This window comes from Phyllobates terribilis, unplaced genomic scaffold, assembly GCF_046119375.1.
Source record: "Phyllobates terribilis strain yellow unplaced genomic scaffold, ASM4611937v1 Scaffold_4__5_contigs__length_816908805, whole genome shotgun sequence".
Lineage (NCBI taxonomy): Eukaryota > Metazoa > Chordata > Amphibia > Anura > Dendrobatidae > Phyllobates > Phyllobates terribilis.
This window is the reverse complement of record NW_027362764.1, coordinates 94,853,210-94,866,797: the sequence shown is the minus strand read 5'-3', so window position 1 is coordinate 94,866,797 and position 13,588 is coordinate 94,853,210.

Here is a 13,588-nt window from a genome sequence, read left to right as displayed (position 1 = left end):
TAACCTCTGCTTCGGAGTACACTAAGTTGGACTCACTGGACGAAGCGAGCGAGGTATCAGGTACAGAGTATAGGAGAGTCTCTGTCCTTTCGCTACCAGGTAGCACCCCGAAGGGTTCAGGAGACAACTGGAGATCCTCCGCCTGGTCGGAGGGGTGTAGAGACTCGGAGGTAACTACCACTTTGGGGTACCCATTGTCAGGCTCACAGGACGAAGCGGACAAAGTATTGAGTACCGGGTGTAGAGAAGTCTCTCTCCATTTGTCATCGAGTGGTATCCCGGAGGGTTCAGGAGGCAACAGGGGATCCTCCGCCAGGTAGTAGAGGTGCACAGACTCTGAGGTAACCACAGCTTTGGAGCATCCTTGGACATGCACACCGGTTAAAGAGAAAGAAGCATCTGATGCCGGGTGCAGGAAGTTCTCCTGTGTGGAGTCTGGATGGGCAGAAGTCTCTTCGGCCAGGAGAACTGGTGCACTACCCACGCACATTACCCATTGGGGTTTCTCCGGGATACAGGGAGATGAAGCTTCAGTAGGGACTTCAAGGTTGGGGTCAGGAGGTCTCAGGGAGGACAGACCCTGGCGTGACGGCTTGCCTCTAAGTCTAGCACGTCTGGGCTGCCTCTTGAGGTTGAGAGAAGTATTCCGGAAAGCGTAGTCACCCTGTGAGGATTCTGGGTGGGCAGTAGTCTCATTGGGCTGGAGGACTATTGCGCTACCCACACACATTACCCGTCGGGGCTGCTCCGGGATATTGGGAAGTGAAGCTTCAGCAGGGGCTTCAGAGTTAGGGTCCTCGAAGACCATACGAAAGGCCACCAGGAAGGCCTGCAGGTCAAGGATGACAGGATCCCATGCTTCCCATAGGGGGGTGACCCATTTCAAGGCATCACCCGCTAGGTAGTCAATCATAAAGGCCACTTTAGCCCAATCGGAAGGAAAATAGAGAGGGTAGGCCTTAAAGTGTAGCATGCATTGCTCCACAAATGCACGACACTGTCTTGGATCCCCATAGTAACGTGGCGGATCCGCAGGAACGAGGGCTGATAGATCCATCTGGACGGGTGCGTAATTCGCCTGGAACTCAGCTAAAGGGGGAAAAAAATTTATTTATTTTATTTTAATGCATGTATTCGCTGGAAAAACTTCTCAAAGAGCGAAGGCCGTGGGGCTCAACGGGAACCATGGCCTGAGCATGCTGTTGGCCTGAGCATGCTGTTATGCACACGCCCGGGCTAAGCGGCGTGTGCGTGTGATTGTAGTGATTCCACTGGACCGTGCCGGAGAGTGAATGCCTGGAGGGGCGTGACTAAGTATTCACCCGATCCGACCAGGGTCGCACGACGGCATACGACGCCAGTGCACCAAGGAGGAACCGAGCAGAGGGACCAGGTGCTACTCCAGGACAGACCCCGGACACGGCTGTTGACCCACCCAGGGGAATACAGGAACAGGCTGGTAGGCTGGCACACAGACTGGTGGGTATAGGCAGGCACGACTGGTATGCAGGCAGGGGGGTAAAGGCAAGCACGGCTAGAGTGCAGACAGGGAGGCACTAGCAGGTAGGAACACAGGCGGGATAGGACCCAGTACACACCGGGACTCAGGAACAATACAGGCAGAGGGTTACAGGCAAGCACAGCTAGAGTGCAGACAAGGCTGAGCAGGGAGGACAGGGCTCTGTTCACACGGAACAGACAGGAAGGGAAAGACAGAGCCAGATACTCACACAGTACTTGCAGAGACAACAAGCAGGAGTTAGGTAAGAGTTCAGACTCTGCAGAAAAAGGAAGGGAACGGACATAGAGGCAAAACAGGTAAAGGACAGGAGAGAGTTCAGACTGGAACTGAGTGTACGGAGGAGACCGACACTGCAGAGGGATACAGGAGCGGGTCTGGGAATACGGCCCCCAGAGAGGCGAAACGAACAGGCAAGGAGCGTGTTCAGACAGGCCAGACCAGACGCAGGAGCGGGTCTAGGAAATCGGCCACTAGAAGGCGGAACGAACAGGCAAGGAGCGTGTTCAGACAGGACAGACCAGAGAACACAAAAAGGACACAGTTCAGACACGGGAGCTGATACCGCAAAGCAGGAGACATACAGGACTCAGTTCAGACACGGGAGCTGAGACCGCAAAGCAGGAGACATACAGGACTCAGTTCAGACACGGGAGCTGATACCGCAAAGCAGGAGACATACAGGACACAGTTCAGACACGGGAGCTGATACCGCAAAGCAGGAGACATACAGGACTCAGTTCAGACACGGGAACTGATACAAGAAGCAGGAGACAAGAGACGGGACCTGGCACCTTCAGAGTGCAAGCACACACTGAAGGAAACACTATGCTCAGGCAGGGATAGAAGGAAGCTGCCGAGCTATATACCAAGTGACAGACAGCAATAGGCTGAGGACGCACAAGGGGTGTGACCCACAGCAGGTACAAAAGGCAGGAAGTGATCGGGCGCCGCCCTTAAGCAGCAGAAACAGACACAAACAGACAGCATGGAGGGAAGCCAGAGAGACATTCTGGACAGGAGATCAAGTGCGCCCTCTTGCACAGTGGGAGATGGACCACCATGCAAGGACGCCGCCAGGTATGTTACAGAACTGTGACCTCTGCCGCTAGCGTATTCAGATGGTAATTTTTTTAACAGTTCTGCAGCAAGGACCTTCTGGTACTGCCACATTTTTGTAGACCTCTACACCTCAGGAATAAGAGAGTGAAATTTCTCCTTGTAGCGGGGGTCTAAAAGTGTCACCAACCAGTAATGATTGTCAACATTTTTACAACGCGAGGGTCACGGTTAAGGCAGCGCAACATAAAGTCAGCCATGCGTGCCAGACTGGTAACGGGCAAGACTTCCGTGTGCTCATCAAGATGACAACTGACCATGCTCTCCTCCTCCTCCTCCTCCCCCCTGTCCTCAGGCCACCCACGGTACCGAGTTGTACAGGTACTACCGTCTACAGCGCATGATACCAGCTCCTGTTCTTCCTCCTCCTCCTCCTCCTCTCCCTTATTGTCCCCCAATGCACGTTGGGATGAGATGAGGCTGGGCTGTATGTAATCGCCCATTACTGCTTCTTGATCCATCTCATCATACTCTGGCTGCGATGCCTCCTCTTTAATTCTCTGCAGAGAGTGTTGCAAAAGACAGACAAGTCGGATGCTGATGCTAATGATGGCGTCATCGCCACTCACCATTTTGGTGGACCCCTCAAAGTTTGTCAGGATGGTACATATGTCAGACAACCAGGTCCACTCCTGAGGTCTTATGTGTGGAGTCTGACCTGAATATCGACGGCCTTGTTGCAGCTGGTACTCCACAACTGCTCTCTTCTGCTCACAAATCCTTTGGAACATGTGGAGGGTAGAGTTCCAACGTGTGGGGACATCACACACCAGTCAGTGTGCAGGAGCTGCAAACGCTGCTGCAACACAGCAAGCGCGGCGGAAGCTGTAGCCGACTTCCAAAAATGAGCTGACAGGCGGCGTACTTTGACGAGCAGATCTGGCAACTCGGGGTGCGATTTAAGAAACCGCTGAACCACGAGATTAAGCACATGAGCCAGGCATGGTACGTGTGTGATCTCGCCTCGCCTCAGAGCCGCCACCAGGTTACGGCCATTGTCACACACGACCATGCCTGGATGTAGGTTCAGCGCTCTCAGCCACAGATCTGCCTGCTCTTTCACAGCTGTCCACAACTCACAAGCAGTGTGAGGTTTATCACCTTAGCTTATGAGTTTCAGCACAGCCTGTTGCCGCTTGGCTGAGGCAGTACTGCAGTGCTTCCAGCTTGTAACTGATGTGGTGATATCTGAGGCTGAACATGAGGAGGAGGAGGAGGATGATGCTCAGGAGCTGTACACTCTGGGGGCAACTCTGACTGACATAGGGCCCGCAATCCTCGGTGTGGGGAGGATGTGTTCCATCCCAAGGTCCGACTGGGTCCCGGCTTCCACTATGTTTACCCAGTGTGCCGTCAGGGAGATGTACCGTCCCTGGCCACAAGCACTTGTCCACGTGTCCTTTGTCAGGTGGACTCTCCCAGTAACTGTGTTGTTCAGGGCACGGCAGATGTTTTGGGACACTTGCTTGTGTAGTGCGGGGATGGCACACCAAGCAAAATAGTGTTGGCTGGGGACCGAGTACCGAGGGACGGCCACCACCATAAGGTTGCGGAAGGATACCATCTCCACCAGTCTAAAAGGCAGCATTTCCAACTCAAGCAGTCGTGAAATGTGCGAATTTAGGACTGTGGTCTGTGGAGCGTTGGCTGCGAATTTGCGCTTTCGTTCAAACCTCTGGGATATGGACAATTGAATGCTGCGGTGGGACGTGGACGTTGATGCTGTTTCTTGAGAAACTGCCATAACAAGTGAAGACTGAGAGGAGGAGGTATCTTTGCATGCAGTATGGACAGGGGATTACCTTGCATGCACAACAGGGGGTTCTATTACACACACAACAGCGGAAGAAGCAGTGGGGACACCCGCTGACACTGGTCGTGGTCACTGGGGTTCACCCCACAAAGTCGGGTGCTTTGCTAGCATGTGCCTGATCATGCTGGTGGTGGTCAGGCTGGTAGTTTTGTCACCCCTGCTGATGCTGGCATGGCAGGTGGTACAAATGGCCTTTTTGGGGTTATCAGCAGAGTCTTTAAAAAAATTCCAGACTCTGGAAGACCTACCAGTTGTAATGGCAACATCCCTCGTGTTGGTGTTACGGGGAACTGTTGCCCGCCTTCTGTGTCCATCCACCACACTGCTTCTTCCTGCCTATTGGGGTACTCTGCCTCCCTCCCCCTGTGTGCTGCTGGCCTCGCTCTGCGTGTCCTCCTGCCATGTTGGGTCAGTTACTAGATCATCCACCACCTCCTCCTCTTCCACTTGCGCACCATGATCCTCCTCCTCACTTCGTGGCAATTGTGTCACGTCATCGTCCACCTCTTGTGACAAATTGTCAGCGTCGACTTCCTCTGGCCATGGCTGTTCAAATATTTGGCCATCGCTACATGGAATCTCCTCTACCACCACTTCAAGCGGAGCAGGCGAGGGGCACAAATATGGAAATGGACCAGTGAACAGCTCTTCAGAGTGTCCAAGTGTGGGATGAGTTGCTGTCTGATGACACTCGGCATGGTGGGAGGAAGGAGCATCAGGGTGAGGAGAAGTATGCGGTCGAGACTCACGGCTACTAAAACTTGACCGTGTGGAAGACAGACCGGAGGTGGTGGTGCCCAGGTAACTGGAAATATTATCTGCTATCCAATTAATAACCTGCTCACACTGATCAGTTCGCAATGCTGGTGTTATAGTGTGCTTCCCTAGTAATTCGGTCAAGAAGTGGGAGCGAGAAGATGTGGCTGTTGGTTGTGGCACAGTTTCACCTTGGCCACGGCCCCATCCTCTACACGCACCATCACCAGAACGTCCAGTTCCACGTCCCTTGTCACGCACCTTGCCCATTGTAAATGAAGTAAAATAGCTTACACTCGCACTATCAATGGAAAAAGTGTAATAAAAGGAGATTAGAACCGTGGAAGAGGAAAACCACAGTTCTATTTCTCTGGCCTACACCAGACTCTTTTAAACAGATATATTGGTGTCTGAACAGTCAGGGAGACACTATTACTGTCTTTTTTACGAAAAAAAAGCCAAAAGCAGGATAATACAGAGATTTGAACCGTGGAACTGCAAAACCACAGTTCTAGTTATCTGGCCTACACCAGACTCTTTTAAACAGATATATTGGTATCTGAACAGTCAGGGAGACACTATTACAGTTTTTTTTTATGGAAAAAATTCCAAAAGCAGGATAATACAGAGATTTGACCCGTGGAACTGCAAAACCACAGTTCTAGCTATCTGGCCTTCACCAGACTCGTTTAAACAGATATATTGGTGTCTGAACAGTCAGGGAGACACTATTACTGTTTTTTTTATGGAAAAAATGCCAAAAGCAGGATAATACAGAGATTTGAACCGTGGAACTGCAAAACCACAGTTCTAGTTATCTGGCCTACACCAGACTCTTTTAAACAGATATATTGGTGTCTGAACAGTGACTGACACACTCAATTTTTTTGGGGGGGTGGGAGGGGGGAGAATACCAAAAGGTTAATAAGATGCGTATTTGTACAGTCTGACTGAGGGAAAAAAAAATACAGGATTTAGATGAAAAAAAAGGATTTTTTTCTGGCCCCTGAGACCCCCTGAGATAAGTCTAGCAATTTGACCAGCAGGAGCACACAGGACTGTAATGCAGCATTTGCTGGAATAACCACTGCGTCTCCTATACAGCCTGCCTGCCTGATATCTGGGATGGATATTAGTCCTGAGAAGGGCTGTTTGTTTGATTTGGCAGCCTTTAGAGACCCTACACTAACTATTTTGCAGTATAAATCTCTCCCTAGCTCTGCAGCACTGACCCTACACTGTCTGATCCGGAGCGACCAAGATGGCAGCGCCCGCTTTTAAATACTCGAGGTGATGCTGTGCGGCCAGCCAATCACTGCAATGCCCACAAACAACATGGCTGCAGCATTACACAAACATAAACATACACACACATACATATACACATAAATATACATAAACATACACACACATACATACACACATATACACACACATAAATATACATAAACATACACACACATACATATATATATACACACACACACACATAAATATACATAAACATACACACACATACATACACACACACATAAATATACATAAACATACACACACATACATATACACATTTCACACACACAATTATACATAAACACACAAACATACACACATACACACAGTGTGGTCAAGTTCCGAGGAAGCCATGTGAGCTGCTGTGTGGTCCTGAACATAAAATCTGTCAATGTAAGCCTCAGGCACTTGTGAATTGCCCAGAAACAATCACTGACAGTTTCTGATCACTATAAATACTGACTGTATTGTAGTATTGTACTTTGTGCTAATTAGTAGGGAACCAAAGGACTGCCCAGTGTGGAGAAAAAATATAGTAATGATACAAAGATAATGTTATATAAATGTAGATACTATATATACCACATATATGCCCTTCCACCAATTTCAGATTGTATTAATTTATAAAGATTGTAAATGATGTGCTAATTAATTTCTTAATATATTTGAGATTCAGAAATTGATTAAGAGCACATAATTATTATAGAAAACACGACATTATTTTTGGAAGGTGACACACATTGTATGAAAAAGTAGGAATCAAACCTTTTTACCAGTCATTGTCTGCACACATGAAACATCTACACAACCCCTGGACCATTGCTGAACCTTTGGAGGCTTTTTTTCAACCTTTTCTATGAGTAAAGGGAAAGTTAACGTCAGAAATTATTTGAAATATTTCCCTATTGGGTCCAATTCTTGTCCAGATCATTAGATGAGACAAGTACCGTATCTCCAGCTTCAGAGATGATTTTATTATAATTGGAGAGGAACGTGAAGTGGACGTGTCTTTGAGATCTGGAATACTGAGTGCAGACGTGGAATCTATAACAGTAATCACGTGATAATGGATTTGTGCGTATCAACAAGTGTGATAGGGGTTTCCCAGATTCTCACACGCTCCCTCATAACATGTATGTGTCATGTTTGTGTTTCGATGGTATATGTGTCTAGATGGAAGAATTCTCTTTATTTTCTCACATGTCATTCTTCTCATTATTATTTGCACTTTTTCATTTTTTTCTCTATGCTATTAGATCATCTGTAATTCCCCTTTACTTGGCTTAAAGGGGATGGTGTGCTCACTGAATATGCCATAAAACTTCGAATGAGAGGTCTGACATTTGAAATCCATCATATTAAATAAGAGGATTGTTTTTGGGATCAGGATCCAACCAATGAGAAATTATATAGTCGACATTCTATAACAAAACGTTCATTGAAAAAGCTTTTTAAAGAGACTATACAAAACTCTTCTTGCTTTATAAGTTAATAAATGTGAAATAAAGCACAACAGATATGAAAAATTATTATCGGCAAATTCTTTTATCTAAAAATAATGTTGTCTTAAAGGAGTTGTTGATTACTCGAACAACCCCTTCTGAATCCTTATATTTCCCCCAGTAAAATAATAACACTTATACTCATCTATGGTTCCGGCGCCATTCCAGCAGTACCGGATCGCATGTTGTGTTATGCGATCCTTGTGGCCAATTAGCGCTGGCTTCACCCTTCTCTCCTTTGGACAAATCACATAGATCCGGAGAAAGTGAGAGAGCAGCTGGAACTCTCATTTCCTCCAGATGTCAATTCTGCTCTTATGAGAGGAAAGTGAAGCCAGCTCTGATAGGCTACAGTGATCGTGTGACATAAAAATGTTACACAATCCCTGGGTGATCTGGTGCCAAAACCCCTGGAATGTCGTTGGAACTGGAGGTGAGGATAGGTGTTATTATTTTACTGGGGGGAAAAGTAGGGATTCAGAAGGGGTTGTCCGAGTAGTGGACAACCTCTTTAAGCCTTGAAAATCAGTCCAGCCACTAAGTATCTTACTTTTGCTTAACTTGCGGTTCACTGGTTGTTGTCAACATTAATCCACCTCTAGAAGAAGATTACAGGAAGTGGTGACTGTTTTTTGTTTCCCTGCTCCTGCTCTCCTGTCTGTTACAATGTAGACAGACATAATAGAGATGCAGGCTTATAGTTTCGTACAGGCTAGACATTGAACAATGATTGTTGCAATGCATGCTAGGATGTCAGGGACAAGAAATTTCCAGCTCCAATGGTGCAGGCAGAGTGCTGATCAAGTGCAACCATCCACTCAATCAGGAGAGTTCTTGAACATATTAGACTGGCATGGGCACAAAAATTTGTTTTAACGTGTTGTGGTGAATGATTTTCTTTCCATATTATAATAGTAAAGTAAGAAAAAGAAATCTTGCAATTTTCATACTGGCCACTGGAACTTTTTTAGACCCTAACTTCCAGTTGTTTCAGGAAGCAACACAGGTAGGTTAACCACTATGATACACTCCATATCTTTTGTACTGAAGCATCTATTGAGCATGGGAAAAAGTCATTGTCGAGGGAGGAGGAGTGGGGTCAGCTGTGGAATCGCCTATTGTGATTGGTGGATCCTGTGTTATAATATGTATATAATGGTGTTACCTGTCATGATAATCCTACTTCTGCAAATGAGGAAACTGCGGTAAACTCTTCCTGAAAGAACATGAAATATTCATAATCCAAAAAAGCCCCAGTTGCCCGATTACTAATTTTGTTTGTTTATAACTAAAGATTGAGTTATGTGGAAGGAGGGAATAGATTTAAACAATAGGTGATTTTCTGATTATAGAAAGGAACATGGCCTTTTTTGTGCCAATATCTGTAATTCACAAGGTTTCATATTTGGCAACCTTCCCAATCCTATTACCTTCCTGGACGCACGCTGTGATATAAAGTTTTCTATGATAATACCATTAAAAATATTTGGTATAAGTTTTTCAGTCTATTTTATACTCATTATACTTGCAATAGCAGATTTGAAAAAAAAATATTGATCATAGTAATTTGGTCCATAGGGGGCACTGGTGCAAAAACATTATTAATCTTTACTTCTGATCGTATGCAGAAAAACAGGTATACAGTGGGTACGGAAAGTATTCAGACCCCTTTAAATTTTTCACTCTTTGTTTCAATGCAGCCATTTGGTAAATTCTAAAAAGTTCATTTTTTTCTCATTAAAGTGCACTCTGCACCCCATCTTGACTGAAAAAAAAACAGAAATGTAGACATTTTTGCAAATTTATTAAAAAAGAAAAACTGAAATATCACATGGTCATAAGTATTCAGACTCTTTGCTCAGACACTCATATTTAAGTCACATGCTGTCCATTTCCTTGTGATCCTCCTTGAGATGGTTCTACTCCTTCATTGGAGTCCTGCTGTGTTTAACTAAACTGATAGGACTTGATTTGGAAAGGCACACACCTGTCTATATAAGGCCTCATAGCTCACAGTGCATGTCAGACCAAATGAGAATCATGAGCACAAAGGAACTGCCCAAGGAGCTCAGAGACAGAATTGTGGCAAGGCACAGATCTGGCCAAGCTTACAAAAGAATTTCTGCATTACTCAAGGTTCCTAAAAGCACAGTGGCCTCCATAATCCTTAAATGGAAGAAGTTTGGGACCACCAGAAGTCTTCCTAGACCTGGCTGTCCAGCCAAACTGAGCAATCGTGGGAGAAGAGCCTTGGTGAGAGAAGTAAAGAAGAACCCCAAGATTACTGTGGCTGAGCTCCAGAGAAGCAGTAGGGAGATGGGAGAAAGTTCCACAAAGTCAACTATCACTGCAGCCCTCCACCAGTCGGCCCTTTATGGCAGAGTGGCCCGACAGAAGCCTCTACTCAGTACAAGACATATGAAAGCCCACATAGAGTTTGCTCAAAAACACATGAAGGACTCCCAGACTATGAGAAGTAAGATTCTCTGGTCTGATGAGACGAAGATAGAACTTTTTGGTGATAATTCTAAGCGATATGTGTGGAGAAAACCAGGCACTGCTCATCACCTGTCCAATACAATCCCAACAGTGAAACATGGTGGTGGCAGCATCATGCTATGTGTTTTTCAGCTGCAGGGACAGGACGACTGGTTGCAATTGAAGGAGACATGAATGCGGCCAAGTACTGAGATATCCTGGATGAAAACCTCTTCCAGAGTGCTCTAGACCTCAGAATTGGTCGAAGGTTCACCTTCCAACAAGACAATGACCCTAAGCACACAGCTAAAATAACAAAGGTGTGGCTTCCGAACAACTGTGTGACCATTCTGGACTGGCCCAGCCAGAGCCCTGACCTAAACCCAATTGAGCATCTCTGGAGAGACCTGAAAATGGCTGTCCACCAACGTTTACCATCCAACCTGATGGAACTGGAGAGAATCTGCAAGGAAGAATGGCAGAGGATCCCCAAATCCAGGTGTGAAAAACTTGTTGCATCATTCCCAAGAAGACTCATGGCTGTATTAGCTCAAAAGGGGGCTTCTACTCAATACTGAGCAAAGGGTCTAAATACTTATGACCATGTGATATTTCAGTTTTTATTTTTTAATAAATTTGCAAAAATTTCTACATTTCTGTTTTTTTGCAGTCAAGATGGGGTGCAGAGTGTTTTTTTTAATGAGAAAAAATGAACTTTTTAGAATTTACCAAATGGCTGCAATTAAACAAAGAGTGAAAAATTTAAAGGGGTCTGAATACTTTCCGTATCCACTGTATTTTGTTGAATATATAATGTAATTTGCATATTCAAAGAAAAAATACAATTATACAAAGAAGTAATTTTTAGAATGCTTTATCTATAAATATTCTTGTAGGTTAAGTTTCCCACTTAAGAAACGTCATTAGTGGAATCTGCAAAGATAAGCCTCTGAACACTGCTATCTTACAGTGGTGGCCAAAAGTATTGGCACCCCTGCAATTCTGTCAGATAATACTCAGTTTCTTCCTGAAAATGATTGCAATCACAAATTCTTTGGTATTATCTTCATTTAATTTGCTTGCAAGGAAAAAACACAAAAGAGAATGAAGCAAAAATCAAATCATTGATCATTTCACACAAAACTCCAAAAATGGGCCAGACAAAAGTATTGGCACCCTCAGCCTAATACTTGGTTGCACAACCTTTAGCCAAAATAACTGCGAACAACCGCTTCCGGTAACCATCAATGAGTTTCTTACAATGCTCTGCTGGAATTGTAGACCATTCTTCTTTGGCAAACTGCTCCAGGTCCCTGATATTTGAAGGGTGCCTTCTCCAAACTGCCATTTTGAGATCTCTCCACAGGTGTTCTATAGGATTCAGGTCTGGACTCATTGCTGGCCACCTTAGAAGTCTCCAGTGCTTTCTCTCAAACCATTTTATAGTGCTTTTGGAAGTGTGTTTTGGGTCATTGTCCTGCTGGAAGACCCATGACCTCTGAGGGAGACCCAGCTTTCTCACACTGGGCCCTACATTATGCTGCAAAATTTGTTGGTAGTCTTCAGACTTCATAATGCCATGCACACGGTCAAGCAGTCCAGTGCCAGAGGCAGCAAAGCAACCCCAAAACATCAGGGAACCTCCGCCATGTTTGACGGTAGGGACCGTGTTCTTTTCTTTGAATGCCTTTTTTTTCCTGTATACTCTATGTTGATGCTTTTTGCCAAAAAGCTCTACTTTTGTCTCATCTGACCAGAGAACATTCTTCCAAAAAGTTTTAGGCTTTCTCAGGTAAGTTTTGGCAAACTCCAGCCTGGCTTTTTTATGTCTTGGGGTAAGAAGTGGGGTCTTTCTGGGTATCCTACCATACAGTCCCTTTGCATTCAGATGCCGATGGATAGTACGGGTTGACACTGTTGCACCCTCGGACTGCAGGGCAGCTTGAATTTGTTTGGATGTTAGTCGAGGTTCTTTATCCACCATCCGCACAATCTTGCATTGAAATCTCTCGTCAATTTTTCTTTTCCGTCCACATCTAGGGAGGTTAGCCACAGTGCCATGGGCTTTAAACTTCTTGATGACACTGCGCACGGAAGACACAGGAACATTCAGGTCTTTGGAGATGGAATTGTAGCCTTGAGATTGCTCATGCTTCCTCACAATTTGGTTTCTCAAGTCCTCAGACAGTTCTTTGGTCTTCTTTCTTTTCTCCATGCTCAATGTGGTACACACAAGGACACAGGACAGAGGTTGAGTCAACTTTAATCCATGTTAACTGGCTGCAAGTGTGATTTAGTTATTGCCAACACCTGTTAGGTGCCACAGGTAAGTTACAGGTGCTGTTCATTACACGAATTAGAGAAGCATCACATGATTTTTCAAACAGTGCCAATACTTTTGTCCACCCCCTTTTTTAGGTTTGGTGTGGAATTGTATTCAATTTGGCTTTATGACAATTCTTTTTGTGTTTTTTCATTGAAGACAAATTAAATGAAGATAATAATACCAAAGAATTTGTGATTGCAATCATTTTCAGGAAGAAACTGAGTATTATCTGACAGAATTGCAGGGGTGCCAATACTTTTGGCCACCACTGTACTTCTATGACCTAAGTCATAGAATATACAGTATAATCAAAGACCAACTTCTTAGCTGTCCACTATATGAAAAAAATAACTTCACATCGGAAATTATTCCCAAAAATAGCAGACTTTATTAGCCTACATGTAGCAACCAAATTCGCCGGCCTCTCCAATTTGTTTCCCGAAAGATTTGATTCACGGCGAATACATTTGCGTCAATCTCAATACTGGAAAGCTAGTAATTGCTCTGAAAATACATGTGGGGAAGAGAGAGAAAAAGAGAGCGAGAACCTCGCTGGCCATAAGAGCTTACACAACACAGGAGAGAGAGAGAGAGGCTCCCGCTGATCATAAGAGCTTACACTCTACAGAAAACAGTGAAAGAAGACTCTGTTGACCATAAGAGCTTACACTCTACAGAACAGAGAAAGAGAGAGGATCCCACTGACCATAAGAGCTTACACTCTACAGGGGAGAGAGAGAGGACCCCGCTGACCATAAGAGCTTACACTCTACAGATGAGAG